Source organism: Sus scrofa, chromosome 7, assembly GCF_000003025.6.
Source record: "Sus scrofa isolate TJ Tabasco breed Duroc chromosome 7, Sscrofa11.1, whole genome shotgun sequence".
Lineage (NCBI taxonomy): Eukaryota > Metazoa > Chordata > Mammalia > Artiodactyla > Suidae > Sus > Sus scrofa.
In genome coordinates, this window is record NC_010449.5 from 83,188,427 (window position 1) to 83,204,762 (window position 16,336).

At 40.3% G+C, this 16,336-nt stretch overlaps 1 long non-coding RNA gene across 1 annotated transcript in view; it reads left to right on the forward strand.

The window, feature by feature from the left end:
* Positions 686 to 16,336, forward strand: part of LOC106507726 — a 33,108-nt gene continuing 17,457 nt past the window's right edge. The window contains exon 1 of the long non-coding RNA XR_002345968.1: positions 686 to 7,492. This is a non-coding gene — a long non-coding RNA (uncharacterized LOC106507726). The remainder of the gene's footprint in view (positions 7,493 to 16,336) is intronic.

Here is a 16,336-nt window from a genome sequence, read left to right on the forward strand (position 1 = left end):
AGCTCTATTATGATTAAAATGGAACTGCCATTATTTGAATAAATAAATCAATAAATAAACTGGTAAATTGGTGCAGCCACTATGGAAAACAGTATGTAAGTTCCTCACAAAATGAAATATAGAGCTACCATATGACCCAGAAACCCACTTGTGGGCATATATCCGGAGAAAACCATAATTCAAAAATATACATGCATCCCAATGTCCACTGCAGCACTATTCACAGTAGCCAAAACAGGGAAGCAACCTAAATGCCCATCAACAGAGGAATGGATAAAGAAGATGTGGTACATATATACAATGGAATATTAGTCATAAAAAAGAATGAAATAATGCCACTTGCAGCAACATGGATGGACCTAGAGATGGTCATGCTACATGAAGTAAGTCATACAGAGAAAGACAAATATCATATGATATCACTTAGATGTGGAATCTAAAAAAAAATAGAAAAAGAACTTATTTACAAAACAAATAAACTCATGACTTTGAAAACAAACTTATGGTTACCAAAGGGTAAATGTGGATGGGGGAGGGAATGGGTTGGGAGTTTGGGATTGGCCTGGCACACTATTGTATATGGAATGGATGGTCAATGGGAACCCCTGCACAGCACAGGGAACTCTGCTCAATATTCTGTGATAACTTATATGGGAAAAGAATCTGAAAAAGAATGGACATGTATAACTGCATTGCTTTGCTGTACAGTAGAAATTAACACAAAAATGTAAATCAACTATAATTCAATAAACTTTAAAAAGTGAAAATAATAAATTCAGGAAGGCAAAAAAAGGGAACTTCTCCAAGTGTCAAACAATTGGGAAAAGTAATATTACATAAATGTCACAAACATTTAGCAAGCTAAAACTCAGTCCATGTGTGGTAGACAGCGTAACAGAGGAAAGAATGTGTGGGTGGAGTTGGCCTGGCTGAGACCAGGCCCCACATGGTCCCAGTCATCTTTCCCTCTTTCAGCCTCTGTTTCCTCACCTTTAGGTGGGGCTAGAAATATCCACCTTAAAGGGATGCTAGTTCCAGTGGGGGATCATAAATTACAAATCTGTACAGTGAATGGCAAGAGAAGCACAACATTGTCCTTAATAAATGGTTGTAAGGTCTTATGGCATCCTGTGGCCTATGACAATAATGATCATTCCACCTTCCTGCTCACAAACCCCAGCTCCAATCAAACTTTTGGGATAAAAGTCTAATTCCTTGCCTTGGGCTATAGTAGCCCTGCCTGGTCTCATCCCTGCCCTTGTTGCCAGTCCCATTTTTTAGCCATTCTTCCTCTCAAGGATTTTTGATTGCTCAGATGGTTCGAACATTGCCCGTCTACCCCAGAATTTTTGAACCTGCTGTGTCTTTGGCTTTGTATTAAGGCTCTACTCATTCTTGTCTTTGAGGTCTCAGTTAAATGATGCTTCCTCAGAGGAGTTTTCCCTGAACCCCAGAAAAAAAAAATCAGTCCCCCTCATATATCTCCAGAACCCTTTCTTATTTTGAGAATCTCCTTACAGTGGTAATGAAGTACTTAACTCAGTATTACTTATTTAACGGCTGTCTCTTCACTACAATATAACCTCCAGGGGGCCATGTCTGTGCTTTAGTTCCAGTTCCTGGCACAGGGTTCTACTCATGGCTGGTGTTTGATGAGTGTTCGTGGAATGAATGAATAAAAACATCAAGGAGTTGATGAATAAAGGATTGCCTTATTTAAAACAAATTCCTCTTGTCATTTCTGACCTGTTTTGCTTAAAAGATGACCATGGGCTGTGAACCATGGAGACTTTTACCAAAGTCACAGATTTTTACCCAAAGTTGTATCCCTTTCCCCCCTGATGAGAACAAAACTTCCTCAGGGACCATTTGTTGCTTGTGGCATGGCAGGCAGCCTTGTATACCAAATGAGCTGCATCCACTCTGACCAGAATGATACACCGGATGATAAAAATATGCCACCTCCCTGAAACAGATGCTTCGTTTTATGATGGAAGTGGAGACACCGAAGCCTGCAGGTGCAGGCTGGGCTGACACAGGCTCTGTGGAGGATCATTAGAGCCTCCTTGGAGATGTGGATTTACTCTGTGTTTAATCAGCCACAGGCAGAAGAAATGGCTTCATTTCAGCTCGATGAGAGTCAGATCACAAAAGAAAGATAGATGGCCAATACGGCTCATCACTACAAGCATATTGTCTTAATTTGAAGGAACAGCCTGGCATCCGTGCTAATCAAGGAGGAAAGTGCAATATGGCTAGCATTGAGGACTAGGCAGTTTAACTCTCAGTGCATCCCTTAAAGGAAAGCTCTCAGTTGTTTCTTAATTAATATTTTAAGGAAAGTGAGAACCGTAAAACACATTACTCAATCACTTCGGAAATTACCCAGTTTGGAATTTAAGCTGCTTAAGGAAGGACTTTTCATACCCAAAATGTCTAAACCTCTACCTATAAAGAAATATTATAGCCATCGAATGAAAGGCCTTAGAAAGGGCAATCCACTGGCTGGTTGCTTTTCATACATGGTCATATTTGCTGTTGACCGGGAAATAGCGACAAAGAGAGGAGCCGTCATGTCTAAGGAGTGGTTACCTGCTGGTCACCTGGAGGCTCTTGTTGTTGGCAGCTGGGTCCTCTGTTTGTCTTTGGTCCTCTGGAGCTCACCTTGGGGATGCATGTAAAATAGAGATTCAGCTCAGCTCAGCTGCAGTTAGCGTCTTCATGGCCTAAAAATGCCAGAAAAGGGATTTGAAGCTTGTGTGGGAGCAGTAACACAGATCTGAACTCAGCGTCCTTGCCAAAGCCCCCTCACTTGAAGTCAGAGCAGATAATGAGTAGCTTGGGTACTTACAAACAAGAGGATGTTTTAGAATCATCTGGTATGTGTCACATCCGTGTTTGCCGGAGATCCCCTGAGCCTTAGCACAAAGAGCTTTTACAGCCCTCCCCACCCCAATGACTATTTTCCAGATGTTCTGAAACAACATCAAGTGACCCACTTTACCCCTGAGAGGTTTATAAAGGTGCATTTACAGAGACGCTGGCTGAGGGAGGATGAGATATTCGCTCAGAAGCTTAGTCCTAGATAATCTCCCGTGAACGTGGTATCGAATCTTACTTTACCTAAGGCACATTGAGAACGGTTTTTAGAAAACGATATGCTAAACACGCCTAAAGTGAAGCAGAAACTTAAGAAGCTTAACAATGGCTGTAGAAATATTATCATCAGCCATCGAGGTAATGGTATCCAGTCGTTCCCCACCTACAGGCACAGATTTAGGCTTAAGCAGATGAAGACAACACGGGGAGAAGTGTGTGGTCTTAGAGTGTTTAAATATCAGCCAATCAAGGGGAAGGACTTTGTTAACATTTAAACCTGAGCATGTGTCTTTGGCTTTTTGTACTGAATGTGATGAATACAAAATCACAACTGCAGAAATGGAAAGGGTCTTCTGAGGTGGGGGGAAGATTGGGGTTAACATATACACATTACTCTATATGAAATAGATAACAAGGACCAACTATATAGCACAGGGAACTATGTTCAATATCTTGTAGCAACCTATAATGGAAGGGAATCTGAAAAAAGAAGAAAGTGTTTGTATGTATGTATAACTGAATTGCTTTCCGGAACACCTGAAACTGACATGACATTGTAAATCAACTATACTTCCAAAAAAATAGCATGCTGAGAGGCATGCTGAGTTTTTGTGTGGAACTTGATAGGGAAGCAATAACAATGAAGCAAGAGAAGCCATCATTTGCAGATAGGAAATTGTTGCATCCTCTGCCCATGGGCAGAAAATGCCAGAGCAGTCCCCAGGATCAGAACCCAGCTCTCTGCCCATGTAATTGAGGTGAGCCATTTTCTCAAGGAGAAACAATGCTTGGTCATGTGAAAAGAGCTAACTATTCCCTCCAAGCATGGACATCACACAATGTATCAAAATCTGGTGAGAAAGTAGGATAATTTTTCTATAGCACATCTGCTACATTAGAGGACATTCAGTGGAATAGGTCCCCCCCAACCCCTGCAACCCCCAAAGTAAGCAGCATGCCTAAGACTTGATGTGAAAAGTACTTAATGGTCTACAGTATGTCAATCACCCAGTGGTTGTCTTTGCAAAACGAACAACCTTCCTGGCGTGATGTCCATTATTGCTGGCACTAACTCATGGCAGTCATCCTGCAGAGGTCCTTTATACATGAAAGGGAGCACTGTGGAGGGCTTCTAGCCTCTGTGGATCTCTGAATGCCTACTGGTGATCCTGCTGTTCATCAACCATTTACATGGTAGATTGTTCTGCTGCAACCCATCACCAACTCATGGCTGACCGTCCTTTTGAGGAGTTCAGAAATAGACACTCCTCATCTATTAGAAGGCTGGAGAGCTTGGCTACCACTGACATGTTTGTCTAGCTCAGACTCTGGCAGAGAAGCAGAACTCCAACTTTTGTGGAGACATGGATGCCCACTTGAGATAAGATGGCTAGGCTCTGCTTTGCAAATGTGTGGTCTGGAACATTAAAGACTGATCCTTTTGAGTCACTTGTCACTGCTGGTGCTTTTTTCATTCCTGCAACTAATCTGCCCATAGTTAGAAACGTGAATTACATTACCCTTATCTTGACATCCCGAACTGTCAATGTTGTTATTGGTCATCAAATTAGCCACTTCCTCTCTTTTCAAATCCACTGACAGTTTTGGGTGGTTTGAGTTGAGTGGGTTGGACAAGGGGAAATAGGCGATTTCCTCTGCCTCTTGTAGAGTTAATCTCTCATCCAGATACTGCTAAAGCATCTCTTTCAACAGCCGTCTTTATTCCTAATTTAGCAGCATAACTGTAAGGAACAAGTTTCTTCTTTACAATGGCTGCAACTCAAAATCCGAATGATAGATGATTTCCTTGTCCTGAAGAAGACACTTAAGCACTTACATTTCTTTCAACAATTTATTCCAGTTTGAACAAGACAGTCCATTTCTCATGTGAGCATGATGCAAGCAGGTTACGTGTGTGCAAACGAAAATGTCTGGTGTCCATTCAAGTGCTGGGTGAGAAGAACTTAGAAAGAAGGCTGCCATCCAGAAATAGTGTTTTTTGGGTGTCCATCATTCAATATTTGGGGACTTTTCTCCTGCCTGCATGAATTCTCTCTGTCCTTAAACATCCTATTTAGGTCTGCTCAGAGAAGTAATTTTTCTTACCATGGATTTTTTTTTTTTTTTTTGGTTCACTATGGTAGTCCCAATAAAGGAAACTTGTAGTTCTTAATCTTTGCACTTTTGCATTTTTGATATATATATATATATCAACCCCCTCCTTTCCCTGAGACTCCTACCCTGTCCATCCACTAAATAGCTACTTGGTCTGCTCAGGTAGTCAGACTGACTCCAAGCTAAAACCTAGAAAGTATTTATAGCCATCTAGCTAGACAAGTTTCTCTTTCTCTGAAGTAGAAACATTCATTTCCACTAACATGTTTTGTTCAGCATGCTGCATCTTCGCTGTTAAAATGTCACTTCTGTGGCAATTAGTTCCACAAGGAAAATTTGTAAATATCTTCAAAAAGCATTTCTCCTTTTTTACCCCCAAAACATTAGCTAAGTCAGCATATGTCTTTCTAAAATCTTGTTCCTTTATAGAGGTCATCCCTTCCCTTCTTTCCTGATCTGCTGGAAAATGTTCACATGCCCACGTTCTCTACCCAAGGGTGAAGTATTGTGTATTTCACCATATGCACCTGGCCCCAGAGGCTCAAAGGGGCTATAACACCTTTGATCATAGAAGTGATTTTAATGATCTTATGAAAGGTTTTCCAACTGGCAGGTCTTTGGGGAACTGAGACCAGCTTCTTCCATGGGTGTCTTTCAGGGGTTAATTTGGATCAGAAGCAATGGATGCTTCTTTCCTATATTCGGAGTAAACAATTAGAGTCCAAGTGCCCTGTTCTCACCCACACGAACCGCCCCCCTTGAAAGCTGAGCCACCCTAAGTCTAAAGAGGAATTGCTGCCACTCAGAAAAAACTCCATCCACTTCTCTCTCCACTGCATGAAGCTTAGACTCATCTGAGTAAAGTGTTATGAGAAAATTCACACCCCATCACCAAGAAGCAGCTGTGTATTGCCACAGTCACTAACTTTTGAAAGACGTTAAAGGAAGGTATTTGTTTCAAGCCAGTCACTTCAGTTACAGCTTTGCCTTCAGATTTTAATATCATGGTATGTCCTTCTAATCCTGTAAGTGTTACCTTGTTTCTCTGTTAGGAATAGAGGGGAACCCTGACCAGTAATTTATGGCTCCTATTAAGAGGGTTAGCTGGACGTGCAGACAATATGTCAATAATTACTTCTGGTAGAGCCCGAACAGCAGAGGAAGTGCCTCTGTAGAATGGCTTATGTTAACAGAAGACAGATATCTTGACCTGGGTTTTATGACAGATGTCAAATATATTGAAGTGTGTTGTGAAGCAGATCGCCTTATTGGCAAAGAAATGGAAGACCACCAGGAAGATGGATGGGAAGCTTTCCTCAAGGGTTTTACTGTCTCTTTGGGCAGGTGCGGCAATGAATGTGATGGAGGGTCGACAAGCAGGTAAAAGTAGAAACATCGATGAGCTGTCTGAATTTCTATCTGTTCACCAGGCTTGGCAGCACAAGTCAAGTTGGCAGGTGTCGGGTAAGATGGGAGGACAGAGTGAGGGACTAGTGCGATGGGATTGAGGCCACTCTGAGTGGGAGTATCTCTTACATGTAGCATCATAGGCTCCTTTGGGACCTGCTCAAGAAATGTTGGTTGTCCAGTCTTCCTTTCTGAGTTCAGATTGACAAATACTTCTCGAGGGCCCACCAGTGCCAAGTGCAGTAATGGACTTTAGAGATTAGTGCTGATACCCCCTGGGTTCCAGTTCCAATCCCACCCTAGTCACAGAGCTCACCTTCCTTCTTCTGGGTCCCTCTGTGTTGGGAGGACACAGGGTCTTAGGGTCACTTATTAGCTGCTGGGTGGCCTGGGGTAAGTAGATGCACTTCTCTGAATCTTGCTTCCCTCAGTTGCAAAAAAAGGACACTTAGACTCATGCCTCATAGAGTTGAGAGGATTGAGCATCACAGCCTGATTTTGCTTTGCTAAAAAGACCAGATAGAGAAATTATAGAGGGGAAAGTGATGACCAGCCACAAGTTGCCTTTAATATCATCAATTCTGCTTTTCATAAAATTTATATCACCCTCCACTAAAATCATCTGACATTAGATTACAAACTCTGTGTATCCTTAGCCCTGACCTTCCTTGGTCAAATGAATTATAAAAAGGGCATTTTTTTTCCCTCCAGGTGGGTGTAGCCAGCATCCAGATGTTCTGCTTGGTTGAAGAACAAACTGGATACCAACTGCTCTTCAGCTGGGCACCTTTGTATTGTGCACAACCCGCACAACCATCTATGGTGACTCCACTAACACCTCACACGGTGCTTGGCCCAGCATACATACTTGGTAAGTCTTTTCAAATTCAATTTGTTACAGTCACTGTTGTGCCTAGAATGATGGCATTACATTTTCAATAAGATTACTTTATTCGTTGGAAATCCTTAATGTGTAAATTATGGATGAAATGTAAAAAGTAACAACAGGATTCTTTCCTCTTCTTAAAATGTTCCTTCCTCTAAGTCAGTCATTGCCAGGTTTACTAGACATAAATGCTAGTTTTTTGTTTATTTGTATGTTTGTTTGGCGTGTCCATGAACTACAGGGAATCAACCCTGACATGGATTGGGAGAAAAGCATGGAGAAACTGAGGGGACATAAATTATTAAAGAAAGATATGCATATCTTTATATACATGAGATTGCCCATGATTGGGGAAGGGGGAGAATTAGAGAAATAGAGAATAGTTTGCAGGCAAAGTTAGTCGTGACAGAGAATATTTGTTGGTTTAACTATTTTTCCTTTTGTTTATTTTGTAAAGATAAGTTAATTGCTAAAAGTAACACTTCTAATAGTTGGAAGAGCTACAATGGTCTTCTGTTTTACATTTTTATTTTGTTCTGTTTTGTAGCAGGGCCATGAGAAGAAATCTCAAGAATCTCATTCACTTTCCATCTTTTCCCCTTGATTTATGACTTTTGATCACAACTACCACAGAGGAGCTGCTACCAGAGGGGAAATAGACTGTGGGCTGTTTGTGTAGATTTTATGCTCCAAACCAGCTACAAAGGCAGTCAGGTACCTTCTCTAAGGAGAGGAAAATGCAAGCCTCTGTAGAAGGAAAAAAAAATAGGATCTAGTTGTATGTAAAATACAAAAGATGGGGTAAAAACAGAACTGAGAAAGAAATTGCTCCCTATGTGGGGCAATTGCCTTTAGTGTGATCTTAAGGATTAGATATTGTCTCCTAAGGAGGAGGGTGTGTCGCTGTAGATGTCCATCCCTTGGGGGCGTCGTGCTTTAGGTATCAAAGGAAAAATGGTTTTTTGTTTGAATCTAGAAAATGTAGAATCTGTCACTGGGCTGAAGGAGCAGTGAATGGCTTTTCAAATGCAAGAGTATTGCACAAATTCATATTCTTTGCACTTCTTCATTCAGATCCCCCATCCTCACCCCCGACACTGCCCATCTCCTTTTATTTCCCTTTGAATTTGTATTAAATTCATTACAAGTTCTTAAAGGAGAAAGGTTCTCAAGGGTTTAATAGAGATGTTAGATGCTATGAATAAGAAAAATGGACGGGAAGAGGAATTTACCATTGCTTCTTTGAACTAAATTATAGATCATCTCAAGGGCTTTTTTCCCCCTTTTGGAGAAAAATATGCTCTTCTCCTCTGGGAAGCTCTAAGTCTCAAAGGCCTATATTAACTTGATCTTTGGGAAGGGTGTTTTAATTTTTTCCATAATCACCACGCAAATTGATCGTGATAGTTTCTGGAAATTAAAGTGAGTGAACCAACGACCTCATTAACTTCAATGCTAGGGAGACCCACATTCCAAAGACCTGGGGCCCTTACCCCACAGTGGCCCAGGACTTCTCTGCCTATGACTTTGTCCAGTCCCCAGTTTAAGCTGTGGTTTCTTCTCTGCCTGGCTTGTTTAAATTGCCGCATGCTGTTTACCCTCTTACAAAATAATGGGGGAATAATTTGAAAGATCCCAACCTTAGAGAAAAAAATTTATATTCTGCTAGCTTCCAACCAGCATCTCTAACTCTCCTATGACAGAACTATACCACTGATACACGTGTTTTTTTTCTTTCTTTTTTTTTTTTTTTTTTTTTTTGTCTTTTTGCCTTTTCTAGGGCCACTCCAGTGGCAAATGGAGATTCCCAGGCTAGGGGTCTAACTGGAGCTGTAGCTGCCAAGCCTACACCAGAGCCACAGCAACACCAGATCCGAGCCATGTCTGTGACCTACACCACAGCTCATGGCAACGCCAGATCCTTAACCCACTGAGCAAGGCCAGGGATCGAACCCTCAATCTCATGGTTCCTAGTTGGATTCATTAACCACTGTGCCACAGCAGGAACCCCCTGATACACGTGTTTTATCTGTATCTTACCTTAGAAATATTGAGGTCTCAAACTGCTAAACTTTGGCCAAAAAACTGAGTCAGTCAGCATTAAAATCTGTGGCTCAGATGCATAATTATGAAGACTATTCTGCTGAATGAGGAAGGCTTTTTTTTGAGAGTGTCTTAATTTTAATTTAACATGGAAAATAGCAGCGACAAATAGATCTGTCCAAAATATACTTAGTAGCAGATTTTTGAGTTGGTTATTAGTTTCATGTAAGTGGTTCCTCTTTTTATTTTTATAAACTAACATGTAGGAGAAAGCAGAATCAAACGTAACATGTTTTTTATTGATTACCTGCTGGGCGGCAAGCAAGGCGTTAAAAGTTTTCAAATGCTACTTCATTTATCCTCCTCTGATAGATGTGGAAAAGGGGGTGGGAAGAGATGAAATAGATAGCTCTGCTGGAAAACCGATTTGCCTCATCATTAAAAACGTTTGACACAACTCTTTGAAGATTACCTTGGTCAGAGTGGTATAGAGCTAGACTGTTTCTCAGTGGATCCTTTCTCACCAGTAAGGAGTTAGGAAGTTACTAGAACTCTTGGAACCACTGGGTACCTCGTGTCTGGATGAGGACAGTCCCTCAGCAGGCGTTCAACACTGTGCCTTGTGCACACTAGTGCCATCCCTATGATGAACTATATTAGTGGCTGGAAAATATATCTCTTCCTCTTTGGGGGAAGATTGTTTATTCTCATGAGGCGCTCACAATACAGGAGGTGCTCAGGAATTTGGGGGTGAGAAGAAATAATCAGGTGGCTGATTGAATCTAGCCTCTCTAGATAGACCAGAACTATAGATGCCTCTCCTTTTGGAAAATCCCTTTATCTCAGCTGCAGCCATCCAGGTGACATTTCTTTAAAGTCAATTTGACCTGTCTCAAGAAATTGTATAATAAATATGCATTGACACCTACTACCTGTAAGGTACTGCAGTTAGAATACAATGAAATACACCTTTGGTCGACATTTGTTGAGTTACTGCTCCATGCTGGATATTGTGCTATGGACTCCAGATACCAAGATAAAAGGGCCTAGCAGTCTGGTAGGGAAGGTGGCTTTAGGAACGTGTCCATGTCGCATCAGAACGAGGACCAATAACAGCAGAGATTTGAGGAAGACTTTAAGAGGTGGTAATGCTTGAGTTGGGTCTTGAAATTGTTAGTAAGAGTTCTTCAGATTGAAAAGTTGGGGGAAACACTTTCTATTTTGAGGGAACTTCATTTTAACTTGATAAAACAAATAGTATGTTATCGCCTTGGGAATAGTTATAAACATGGTGTGATTGGTGTCTGCTGGAGGAGGGTGGGCACTACTATTCATTCATCAGGCAGGATGGTATTTTCTCAGGTTATGCTTAGAACACTGGTGCCTTGAGATGTGAGTTGGTGTTGTACGAGAAAACAGGGGGGTCGAAGATCAAACAAAATATAGGGGACACTGTGTTAGGCTTTAACAAGGGTTTCTTTCCTACAAGGCCTCAGAGCCTTTAATATGAAGCTTTGCATTATTAATTCCTAAGAACTTGCTCTAAACCTCTTTGCCTTTTCCCTTTTCACAGTATTCTTAGGGTTCAATGGGTCCCACAGTAGAAAATACTACTTTAATACAGAAGCTGCTGTCAGCAGTCTTCAAGAAGTGAATGGTTTCTATTCCAGAAAGAAACTTTGGGTACCTGGGAGGAAGAATGACAGTGATGAGAGACTGGTAACTTATAACGTAAGTGTTAAAATCTTTTGAGTGAAGGAATTAAAGCACATAAAGGAGGGGATGGAACTGAAATATAGTTAGCAGTTAGTGTGGATACAGAGTATCCATTCTCAGAGACCATATGGAAGGTGAGTGAGAAAAAAAAAATTGTGGGTGACACCTGGTGTCTAGTTGGGATGTTTGGGCACTGAAGAGAAATGTTGGGTAGAAGAAGAGAAATAATTTAATTTTGCACATGATGTAATTGAGGTGTCCGTAAGACCTTTCGATAGAGCTGGTCAGCTCAGCCAACAGGTGGGGACACTAATCTGCAGTTCAAGATCCTCATGAACATAATTTTATCATTGTATGATGCTTCAGATGACTATTTATAATCCAGTAGTGTGTTCAGAGGTCACTGTAATTAAGTGTTCCTTTACCTTAAATGTAAGAAAATGCAGGTAATAGAGAGTTGTGTTTCGTAGAAAGCTGAATGCAAATCATTTATTAATTATACTTATCGAGATACTGATATGGGTCTAGCACAGCAACAGTGCAAAAGGGAAGAGCAACTAATCAAAAATTATAAATAATGAAATACATAAAGAAAGAAAGGAAAAAGGAAAAGACACAACCCTTGAAAAGACACAAGACCTGATTGCCTTAAGTCTAGGGAAGATATTACAAGTAGTTGGATAACTCTGTTGGGATCCTGGACCTTCCAATTGTTAGGTGAGCTTGGCAAGTTAGGTAACTTTTTAAAGCTTAGGTTTTCTCATTTATGAAATATATATATATTTGCTTTTTTAAGGGCCGCACCGCAGCATATGGAAGTTCCCAGGCTAGGAGTCCAATCGGAGTCACAGCTGCTGGCCTACACCACACAACAGCAACATATGATCCCAGTTGCATTTGCAACTACACCACAGCTCATGGCAACACCAGATCCTTAACCCACTGAGTGAGGCCAGGGATTGAATCAGCAACCTCAAGTTTCCTAGTCAGATTTGCTTCCACTGCATCACTATGGGAACTCCGTCATTTGTAAAATATTATCTGTAAAATATTAGTATCTACCTCATTAAGGAGTTGTGAGGATTAGCTAGGATTAAACAAAAATTTATTTACTGTATTTCGAGTGGATAAAATACATTTCTTTAGGAAATAATTATGCATTGTGATCTATTAATACATTTTACTATAGTTTTATTTGATTTCCAGCTAATATCAAATAATAACCTGTCTATTTGAATTGCGAAAATCAAGCTGGTTTGAATTAAAGAAGTGTGAAAATTCTTGAGTTGGCAAAATACAAACAATTTCATCAATTACAAATAGGTAAAATGTGTTAAAAATAAAAAGTTTATGTTTTAATTGAACTGGCTTTTTTGTGAGACTATACTTTTATTAGCTTAATGAAACAAAAATTGAAATGGTGCCTATTATGAAATCTGTGTTAATTGTCACTAGTCCCATAAAGTTCATGATTCCAAAAAGTTTTGCAGTTAGGCAACGAGAAATGTACAGTAACTGCCTTTAATCTCTCTCATTTTCTCTGGATTTATTTTTGGTAATAAAGACCAAAATTCACCTTGGCAAACAGAGCTTTTGCTAAATTGAAAACTTCCTTTAAAAACACTAGACATTTTGGGCATCAGATTGCCAAAACTGGGGTGCTTTGGTCAGTTTGACAAAAGTTTCTTTGTTCTTCCTGGCTTATCAAAAGCAAGACTGTCTCTTCCCTCCCTTCACTGTTATTCCAGTACTATCCTAATCTTAAATAGCCTTGTGCTAGAAGGCACCACAATATTAATTAAAAATACAGTCTAATTATTTACCTTCATTGGTTCATACAAACCTCCACAGTATAATCAGCGGACTCCCTTATGGGGTTTCTCGGTATTTTGGAGTGAAATAGGAAGGTTTGTTACTAACTTAGACTTGGCTCAAGAGTGTAATTAAATATAACGTACAATTCACCTTTAGGTCACTAGATCAACTATAACTTATCTAGTCAATGTCCAAAGATATGTGCTGTGTTGACTGGGGGATGGCATATATAAATGAGTGGAACTTTTAATGTACCTCTGGGCCTCTCAGAGAACATTCTGGGTGTTTCTGAAGACAGAAGGGAAGTAGAGGGTGAGCAATCATTTGCCTTCGACCATCTTCAACACAAACCACCGTAAACCTACTCTGAGGACAGCTCAGCTGGCTAAAGGTGTTCTGTGACAATCACTAGCCTCGAATTCCAGAGAAATATTTTCCAGCTTTTCAAGGGATAGTGTGGAGACTTCTGGGTGTGGCTGGGGCTGAGTCATCAGGGGAGAGTGTCCTCTGGAAGCCAGCCCAGCACAGTGCTCAGATTGGCCTTTAAAATCTTATATTCTTGGGCTTATCTGACATTATTTAATAAGGGAGAAATTTCTTTCAGAAGGAGATGCAAAGAGTCCCTTGGTCTCCCCCTCAAATACGTTTTAGAAAGAGTGACAATAGCAAAACTGACTTAATGGCATAAAACTTTCAACTGTTACCCCCACCGCCTTCAAATTCAAATTGGTGTCTCAGTCCTACTCAGTTTGAAACATGGAATTGGCTGGTCTGAGGAAGAAATGAACAGCACAAGCAACCACATTAAAAAAACTGGGGCAATGAGAAACAGTAGTAAAAATAAAAAAAAAATGATTCTCTTATTGAAACTCACTAGAATTCAGGGTAATTTAACTGCACATGCATTGAGAAACCTTGTGAAAAATGAGATTTTTTTTCTCTAAAGGTCATTTGGGCTAGATATGGAAGACTCTGAGTATCCTGAATATTCTTTTAACATGACAGAACAATGTAGTTTTTCCTCCATAAGTAATTCAATAGGAAGGTCTCAGTTCATCCAGAGTCTGAAGTGGGAGCAGGTATTTAGCATGACTTTCCTGATTGAATTCAACCTGAAATTTTGGCTGAAGAAATTTAAGGACTCAAGGTAGAAATGGGCTAACTACATTTTATAATTCAACAGCCATTAGCAGTCAGGAAGGTAAATCAAGACACTAAAGACTTCCATGAGGAAGGTAGTACATGATTTCTCTCCCTGGATGCTCTGGGGGAAAAAGAACCAAGCAAGCAGGGGTGGTGGTGTTTGCATTCTGCCAGCAGAGAAGAGCCGGCCAGCTGAGGCTCTGGCTCACAGAAACATGAGAGGTCACGTGACATATAAAGTCAAACAGAAAAAGATATGTATGCCCCAAAAGGTTTTATTTTATAATGTGTTAATCTTGATATTGTAGGATTGGTTTGGAAGTTGGTTAAATCCACTAGAAAGCATTCCAAAACGCACCACATCTGTTCTAGAGGATATGCTGTCCATCCATCCATTCACTCAGCAATATGCATGGCGTGCATACTACCAGTTGACCACTGCCATATGCAAACACAGAAGTCCCTGACCTCATGGATCTTACACTCAAATGAAGTGTCTGAGGAGGGAAGGCACTTGCTGTCCACTGGGAATTTGGGCAAAGTGGAGAAGAGTTTGAGGTGTGGAGGGCAGGTGGACAGGGCCCCCATCATACAGGACCTTGTAGGCCTGGGGTAATATTATTTTTAATAAGAATACACTTGCCTTTTAAAAAGATATTCCCATGGCTTCCTTCTGTTGTTCCCATGTTTTTTGGAAAGTTGTTTTTTTCTTTTTCTTTTTCACATTTAAAAAAATTATAGTTGACTTACAGTGTTGTACTGATTTCTGCTCTACAGCAAAGTGATGCAGTCATCATTCGCTTTCTTATATTATCTCTCATCACTGGAAATTCCTTTTTTTTTGAAAAAAGATTTTTTTTTTTTTCTTTTAGGGTCACACTCGCAGCATATGGAAATTCCCAGGCTAGGTGTCAAATCAGAGCTGCAGGTGCCGGCCTACACCACAGCCACAGCAATGCGGGATCCGAGCTACCTCTCGGCCTATAACACAGCTCACTGCAATGCTAGATTGTTAACCCACGGAGTGAGGCTAGGGATAGAACCTGCATCCTCATGGATACTAGTTGGGTTCGTTTCTGCTGAGCCACAACAGGAACACCTCATCATGGAAAATTCTTCATTATTTACTCTATTCTTTTAAGCTCATCCAATTCAAATGCCATCTCCTTCATGAAGCCCACTTTGATTATCCCAACTTGAAATGATGTTACTTTCTCCTCATTTTTAAAGCACTTTATTGCCTTCTATCTTTCCATTTACCATTTATATTTATAATGTTATTCTTTCAGTCTTTAGAGTAACAAAATTAGCTAAATCTCTTGAAGGGATTGATGGTTTTACTTTTTACATTGAAAGGCAGAATCATGAAGCAATACGAGCTTTGGAATACGACAAATGTTTATTTTAGTCACATTTCAGCTAACTAGCCGCATGACTTTGGGCAAGTTAGCCTCTGTAAGCCTCAGTTTTCTTATCTGTAAAATAGGAGTAATAAACTACCTCCTTGTTAGAGGTGTCATGAAGATTAAATGAGACCACAACACACAGTATTCAACATACTGTAATCCATTAATACATGTGAGCTGATATTATTATTATAATTACTATTATCATCTTTGCTACTATTATAAAAAATCTCCCATTTTTTTTTTGTTATGATGACTATACATGTTCAATATTCCAGGACTTCACAGTTTCTAGATAGTTTGATACTTTGTCATTCAAAAAGACTACTTCGCAGAGAGAGGCATGTTGGATATACTCATTGCCTAGCAAGAAATGGTCTCCTTTCCAGAGAGGGAGGGCATGTGGTTTTTAATAGCCATGTTTCCTGGATTTTCTGGTCCATCTAGATTTTAATAATAAATCTCATCAACAAACAAGGAATTAGTCCAATACATCTGATTTCTAGTTCAATGTGAATGTCGGCCCTTGTGTGAAGAGGTGCTTAGTTTCTGCTTCTGGCTGACTTGCCTGGTCTATGTGGCCTGGATGTCAGAGGCCATGCAGCCATGAGGCAGTGCCTGGGCAGGATCAGCACTTTGATTGCTTTAGGTTAGGTTTCACCTCAGTCTTGACATATGATTGTCTGATATCAAAGTTCAGTCAAAG